Raw genomic sequence first — 8,133 nt, 5'->3', positions numbered from 1 at the left:
CATTAGCAATTCTTCTGACATCACTGTCGCATTATTTTGAGGTTCAAAGCAACTCTTACTACATGACTGTCATCATCACTTTGAGGTTGTTCGAAACACTTCCTACATTACTGTAAGCATCACTGAGTTTATTAGCATCTATCACTACATTACTGTTAGCATCATTTTGTGTTCATTCGCAATTCTTCTGACATCACTGTCGCATTATTTTGAGGTTCGTAGCAACTCTTACTGCATGACTGTCAGCATCACTTTGAGGTTGTTCGAAGCACTTACTACATTACTGTAAGCATCACTGACTTGATTAGCAACTATCACTACATTACTGTTAGCATCATTTTGAGTTTATTCGCAACTATCACTACATTACTGTTAGCATCATTTTGAGTTCATGAGTAATTCTCACGACATCACAGTAGCATTGAATTGAGTTCATTAGCAACTCTTACTAAATGACTTTCAGCATCACTTTGAGGTTGTTCGAAACTCTTACTACATTACTGTAAGCATCACTGAGTTTCTTTGCAACTATCACTACATTACTGTTAGCATCTTCTTGAGTTCATTAGCAATTCTTCCGACATCACTGTCGCAATATTTTGAGGTTTCTCAGCAACTTTTACTTCATTTCTTTCGCATTATTTTGAGGTTTGTAGCAACACTTACAACATGACTGTCAGCATCACTTTGAGGTTATTCGAAAGTTTCACTCCATTACTGTTAGCATCATTTTGAGTTCATTAGCAATTCTTACGACATCACTGTCCCATCAGTTTGAGATCATGACCAATTCTTCTGACTCACTGTCGCATTATTTTGAGGTTCAAAGCAACTCTTACTACATGACTTTCATCATCACTTTGAGGTTTTTCGAAACACTTCCTACATTACTGTAAGCATCACTGAGTTTATTAGCATCTATCACTACATTACTGTTAGCATCATTTTGAGTTCATTAGCAATTCTTCTGACATCACTGTCGCATTATTTTGAGGTTCGTAGCAACTCTTACTAAATGACTTTCAGCATCACTTTGAGGTTGTTCGAAACTCTTACTACATTACTGTAAGCATCACTGAGTTTCTTAGCAACTATCACTACATTACTGTTTGCATCTTCTTGAGTTCATTAGCAATTCTTCCGACATCACTGTCGCAATATTTTGAGGTTCGTAGCAACTTTTACTACATTTCTTTCGCATTATTTTGAGGTTTGTAGCAACACTTACAACATGACTGTCAGCATCACTTTGAGGTTATTCGAAAGTTTCACTCCATTACTGTTAGCATCATTTTGAGTTCATTAGCAATTCTTACTACATCACTGTCGCATCATTTTGAGATCTTTAGCAATTCTTCTGACATCACTGTCGCATTATTTTGAGGTTCGTAGCAACTCTTACTACATGACTGTCACCATCACTTTGAGGTTGTTCGAAACACTTACTACATTACTGTAAGCATCACTGAGTTGATTAGCAACAATCACTACATTACTGTTAGCATCATTTTAAGTTCATTAGCAATTCTTCCGACATTACTGTCGCATTATATTGAGTTTCATGGCAACTCTTACGACATTATTGTTGCATTATTTTAAGGTTCGTAGCAACTCTTACTACATTACTGTCAGCATCACTTTGAGGTTATTCGAAACGTTCACTCCATTACTGTTAGCATCATTTTGCGATCATTACCAATTCTTCTGACATCACTGTCGCATCATTTTGAGATCTTTCGCAATTCTTCTGACATCACTTTCGCATTATTTTGAGGTTCGAAGCAACTCTTAGTACAAGACTGTCAGCATCACTTTGAGGTTATTGGAAACACTTACTACATTACTCTAAGCATCACTGAGTTTATTAGCAACTATTACTAAATTACTGTTAGCATTATTTTGAGTTCATTAGCAATTCTTCTGACATCACTGTCGAAATATTTTGAGGTTCGTAGCAATTTTTACTACATTACTGTCGCATTATTTTGAGGTTCGTAGCAACTCTTACTACATTATTGTTGCATTATTTTGAGGTTTGTAGCAACTCTTACTACATTACTGTCAGCATCACTTTGAGTTTATTAGCAACTATCACTACATTACTGTTAGCATCATTTTGAGTTCATGAGCAATTCTTACTCCATCACTGTCGCATCATTTTGAGATCATTAGCAATTCTTCCGACATCACTGTCGCATTATTTTGAGGTTCGTAGCAACTCTTACTACATTACTGTCAGCATCACTTTGAGGTTATTCGAAACACTTACTACATTACTGTAAGCATCACTGAGTTGATTAGCAAGTATCACTACATTACTGTTAGCATCATTTTAAGTTCATTCGCAATTCTTCCGAATTCATATTCAATTCCGAATTCAATTCCCTCCACCTGATATACCTCAGGCGGATGAGGGCCTGCTGCTTCCTTGAAATATTTCTAAATATTTCAGTTGCAACTGTATAGTGATGGTGGCTCAGTTTAGAGCTGTCAATCAATGTTAATAATTGATCTTAGCATCTGGAGATTATTTTAGGAACACAAATACTTTTACTTCATTCTAAGGATGAGCAGACGTTCAATATAGTTCTCATTTCCTGGTCAAAGACTCCCGCTAGTCAGAGAGGATCTGGGCTGGATTGGAAAGCTTCAGAGAGGAAAACCTTCACTCTGGACTGGACTGAGAACGGAGCAGCCTCAGCTTCCTGGAGCCTGACTTGCCTCTGTGGTCTAAGGTTGTGTGGGCTGACATCACAGTGAAACTCCTGAGATCACAGAGCCTTTGAGATCACAGGCTGACTTCCTTTTTATCCCTAAAATGAAGAAGAAAAATGTTGTGTCTGTGTTTGTGTTGCTGCATCAGTTAAACAGTGACTCTGACAGAGGGGGTGTAGCTCAGTGGTAGAGCGCATGCTTTGCATGTGTGAGGACCCGGGTTCAATCCCCGGCATCTCCAGCTGGTCCTGTGTAGCCTTCATCTTATCAGCTAAATTGATCCATAAATGTGACAACAAACTACCAGAAGAGAAACCAGTCTGTTGCATATCAAAGTATTTGTAGCAGGCTCAGTGTGACTGTGAGCCTTCATAGCCAGCATGAAGGAGCTGGTTTTATCTTTGCTGGGGAAATCCCACACACAGCTGCTCTCAGTTCCAAATGCGTGTGTCCTCACTCCTCCGTCCTCCTGCTGCCCTCAGAATACAGACACAATTCAACCTGGCAAGTTTGGAGCATAGAAGTGCTCCTGAAGAGATGTGTGTCAGCCCACAGCTGGCTGTTCTTACCTGGAACCTCAAGATGAAACTGCTTCCACAGATTGGAAATGAATCTGATGTTGACTTTTGGACAAATCACCTGTTCATCAGTTCATCATCACTTCCATCCATTTTCTACTGCTTATCTTGTTATAGAAAGGAGTCTATCTGCTGTGTGACTGAGGCAGTTACTGTGAGCTGCTGCATGTCTCAGTGTGTGTGTGTGTGTGGGGGGGCTGTGTGTGACTGGTCGGCTGCCAAGGATTATTGATGAGATCAATCATGATCAGCTCAGAGATCACGGCACAGAAGAAGGAGACTTTTTGATTTTTGGGGGTTCAGTTTCTAAGTCAGACACATCATCACAATTTGAAGTTTTCCTCCAGTAAAAAACAAAACAACACAAAACCAAACAAAACCATGATTTGACTTTTGATGTCTACATTTTTTGGAAATTGTGAGTCCAACAAGCAGGAGGCCGTTTGAGCTTGGAAACTGTGAAGCATCACCAGTAACTGCTGGTTAATTTACAGTTGTTTCCTCCAAAAAGTTTAAAATGAACTCAATGCTGAATCCCTCGTCGTCATCACTGAGCTGCAGAATTGGTCCATGCAGGAGGCTGAGCAGGTCTTCCTCTCTGGTCCAGTGTCTCAGCACAGGTCAGAGTAGAGAATTAAAACATGAACACAAATCTTTATCAGCTGTTTACTGATATCAGTGACTACCTTCAAGTAAGAGTGTTAGTGAATGGACCCTTTTTAAAGTTTATGTTATAATGTGTGAAAAATGATGCTCACAAAAACACTATAAAAGTGTTTGTGGTAAAATGATTCCGTAGATTTTATTGCCATTTTAAGAGTTCAAGCGTATTTTGGTGACATTGTTTGATGTCATGACTCTCAGTTACTTTAGCAGGACCATCGTGACATGAAATCTTCCTCATCATCCCATATCGACCCTCAACCCCTCACACAGAACCAGGAGCCCTCAACTGAATGAACCTTTAAAACTATAAATTAGAAAGTATTTTGGTGGAACGAACCTTTAAAACTATAAATTAGAAAGTATTTGGTGGAACGAACCTTTAAAACTATAAATTAGAAAGTATTTTGGTGGAATGAACCTTTAAAACTGTAAATTAGAAAGTATTTTGGTGGAATGAACCTTTAAAACTATAAATTAGAAAGTATTTTTGTGGAATCGTAATAAACCTTGAATACTATAGTTATAAAGTATTTTGCTGCCACCCGACTCAACAGGTGGCGTTGTAGGGAACTGCAGCTCTCTGGTGCTGCAGGATCTCCTCTTGAAAAGCCTCACACTTCAGAGTCGTTCCAGAATCTAGGAGCAGAAACCAAAGTCTCCTACGACGAGGATGGGATTGGAACCCACGCCTGCAGAGCTCAATGGGGTTTCAAATGTTGAAAAGCACTCTAGTAATTTATCATCGCATCAGTTAAAGACAACAATACATAAAGAAATTGCTTACCGTTGCAATCGGCCATTTTCCAAAAAAGAAAGACTTCTCTCCTGGTGAAAAGAAAAGAAGAGTCGTACGGTCCTCTGAGGTCCTGTTGTGTCTTTTGGTCAGAGACAAAGTGTGTGCCAAGTCGGCTGTGATGAATCTCCCAGTAAACCAGGGGTTGGGTTCCCCACACCTTCCTCCCCTCAAACAGAAGGCCAGACGTGTGACTTGGAACACCAAACAGGACCAATGGTCTGTGTGAGGCTTGAGGGAGGACATGTCTGTCTTCTTGCAGTAGTTACTTTCCCTGGTGAGGAGTTACTTTCAGAGTGGAGGAACTCAGGTACTATCTCAGTTACATTTTGGCAGAAGTAACTAGTAACTATAACTACCTACTTTTGCAAAGTCCCGTGCCAGACACTGAACATGAGACACTTGCGGTCTCTTGGTGTGACAATCAGCCGCTCTGTGACAGCAGTGGAGACACCAGCAGACAGGGCGGAACTAACAGTGCAGAGGAAGAGGAAGTAGCCCCACTAGAGCCCTCCCTCCCTCTCAATCTTTCTCTCTCTCTCTCTCTTTTGTCTTTTCTTCTATTTATTTGCCTTCTGCTGTCTGTCCTTTCCTGCTCTCGTTTAAAAACCAACCGCAGCAGACGTCCGTTCCCATGATGAAAATTATTATAAAAGATAGATTTGTTTTCCTCTTAAGTTTCGAAGCATTTTCAGATTCATGAAAAGATCATCAATCAGTGCAGTATTTCAGACAGACTTCTGGTCCGTGAGGACGAGGAATCCAGGACAGATCCACAGAACTCCAACTGCCATCTTTGATGGTTCCTTCTCAGTCTGTAGGGTGGAGAGATCCTCCTGAGTCAACGAGCCCTTTTAGGATCCACCTCCATTTATGGATGGAATTTATACAGCATCCACTCACCAGTGGAGTCTGATATTCAACAATACAGATTCCCAAGTCACTGTCCAACACTGGCTGGAGCAGCAGAGCTGGCAAAATGTCATCTTTTCTGTCATTGTTTCAAAATGTCCTCACTAAGATGGTTATTAATTCCTCATTCTCAGCTGCTACAGCCTTTAAAGAAAACCTTTGACTGGTGGCTCTAACAAAGATCAGATGTTGTCTCCTCTAGAACATCAAAATGATAACAATAAAGATAAGAATAAAGATAATTTGGTGAATTTCAGTCTCCTACAAATGTGTGTGAATGTGGTTGTTGTGGCCGAGTGGTGAAGGCGATGGACTTGAAATCCATTGGGGTCTCCCCGCGTAGGTTCGAGTCCTGCCAACAACGTTCAACTGTTGATGGTCCATATCAGACCTCTTCCCCTACTTTGTGCTCCAGTTGTCTCCTCATCAGGCACCACAGGATCCAGGAGTCAAAGCAAATCATGAGTGACTTTAAAAATGGCCATCAAACACAAAATAAAGCTTGAAATAAGTTTCAAATTTAATTTTATGTTGACATGTTTCATCCATTTCACCACCACACTGTCCTTCATCACAACATTTAACATCAGGACTGCTCCCAGATCAGCTCCATGATCAGAGATCAAAGACTGAAGCAGGAGATCAATGCTCAGAACCCCGAGATCAAACACAGATTTCAGAGACCAAACACAGAATTCAGAGATCAAAGAAATAACCTATGGAGGCTACACCCCCCCCCCCCCGACAGTTTCCATTTCAGTCAAATCAATTTTATTTTTTTAGCGCCAAATCACAACAAAAGTGATCTCATGACACTCTACAAGAAGAGCAGGTCCAGCACCTCAGTCCTTCCATCAGTTAACACCCAACAATTCTCCATCAGCAAGCACATCCTGCAACAGGAGTGACTAAAACCTTCCTTTAACAGGCAGGAATGTAGAGCAGATCCAGGATCAGTGGGGACTGATGTCTGCTTTGACCCCCTGGTGAAAGAATATGTCCTGTCTTGTCTCCTGTCTTCCTCCAGAAAGGTGGCAACCTGACAGCAAACAAACCCATCCTCTGAACTAGGAGTCTCAGTTGAGGCTCCATCTGAAACCAAAGACTTTGGATGAATGACTATCAACCTCCATTCTTTGTTGGACTAAACATTCATTAGTTAGCAGTTAGCTAAGCTACCTGTGGTCAAACCTGCAGCTGATGGAACACAGTAAGAGCAGGCTAGCTAACATTCAGGTTTGATTTATGAATGGAAAGAACCAGAGACAAATAGAATGACATCATCAAGACAAAACCTGGTGCTTACAAAGGTGAGGTGAACAATTTTAACAGTCAATCCCAAATTTAGGCCTGAAGTTAGAAAATAATATTAGCTAGTTAGCAATGTTAGCGTATTCTGCCCAAGTAGAAAACATGATTTGTTTATCTGGATGAAATAAAAATGGATGAAAACGTCCAGAACTTCCCTCCCAAATCTGATTTCTTCAACTGAAAGAACGCTAACATTTCTAGATTCATTCCCTCCAGGAAGGTCTCATTTCCAGCTCTGTTCTCCCTCCACTACTGTTCAGTGTAGTATTTATTTTACTGACTACTTCATTGACAGGTGGTAAAAATGTCTGGTGTTTCCTGAACTTAACTGAGTGCTGCTCAGTAAAGTTGCCATGACTTGAGATTCTCTTCCTGCTGGGTCCATTTCAACATTCTTATCCTTCCTATCACTGGAGATAAAATATCAGTCAGGGCTGTACTTGATTAGTACTGCATATAGTACACATCAGTCACTGCCATTACACAGTGGAATGGTAGTTGAAGTACTGTTTAGCAGCAAGCTGAAAACTGTTGTGGTATTTGACAGTTCTCTTGTTTCTGAATGAAAATCCTGTGAAGGAGAATCATGGAGACATCCTAAAAATGGCTGAGGTCTCTGAGCTGCAGCAGGTCTGAGCTGCTTTTGATGCCCAGATGATGAGGAGGCAGTGAATGGTGGGTTTGGTGGAGCTGGAAAAAGGCTGCAGGTGGGGAGGGGTCTGCTGGTGTCAGGACCTGAGTCGTTGGGTCACAGTCCAAATCCATTTTTGTCGTCATGACAGCTGGACTGCCACAACATTCTGAGGATGATAGTGGCCTGGGTCTGTCCCTGACTCAAGATGTTGTGTGTCTGACCTGAGCAACAGACTGCAACGTGGTAAGTACAGCCTCAAGATTTGCACAATAGAAGTCAATTGTCTCCCTCCTTTAATCCACTCTCAGGTATCCACTATACATTACAGGAGAGTTTGATGGCCTTCTGCTGGGTGACAGGGGTTCCCCATGCCAACGCAGGCTGCTGACCCCTTACCCGCACCCTGAACCAGGCCCCCAACAGAACTTCAACTGGGCTCACTGCAGGACCAGAGCCCGGGTGGAGATGACCACAGGCCTGCTAAAAGCCCGTTTCCAGTGCCTACGTCACCTCAGGGTGACCCC

The 8,133-nt window shown here is 41.4% G+C and overlaps 2 non-coding genes across 2 annotated transcripts; both read left to right on the top strand.

Annotated features, from left to right (window-relative positions):
• Positions 1 to 2,884: 2,884 nt before the first annotated feature.
• Positions 2,885 to 2,956, top strand: trnaa-ugc (transfer RNA alanine (anticodon UGC)). The gene has a single exon. It is a non-coding gene; the product is annotated as a tRNA-Ala (tRNA).
• A 2,990-nt stretch (positions 2,957 to 5,946) lies between these two features.
• trnas-uga (transfer RNA serine (anticodon UGA)) lies at positions 5,947 to 6,028 on the top strand. Its single transcript has one exon. It is a non-coding gene; the product is annotated as a tRNA-Ser (tRNA).
• Positions 6,029 to 8,133: the final 2,105 nt, after the last annotated feature.

This window comes from Aulostomus chinensis, chromosome 1, assembly GCF_037954235.1.
Source record: "Aulostomus chinensis isolate RoL2024-O1b breed Wild chromosome 1, RoL_Achi_v1.0, whole genome shotgun sequence".
In the NCBI taxonomy this organism is placed as follows: domain Eukaryota; kingdom Metazoa; phylum Chordata; class Actinopteri; order Syngnathiformes; family Aulostomidae; genus Aulostomus; species Aulostomus chinensis.
This window is presented reverse-complemented; position numbering and strand designations above follow the sequence as displayed.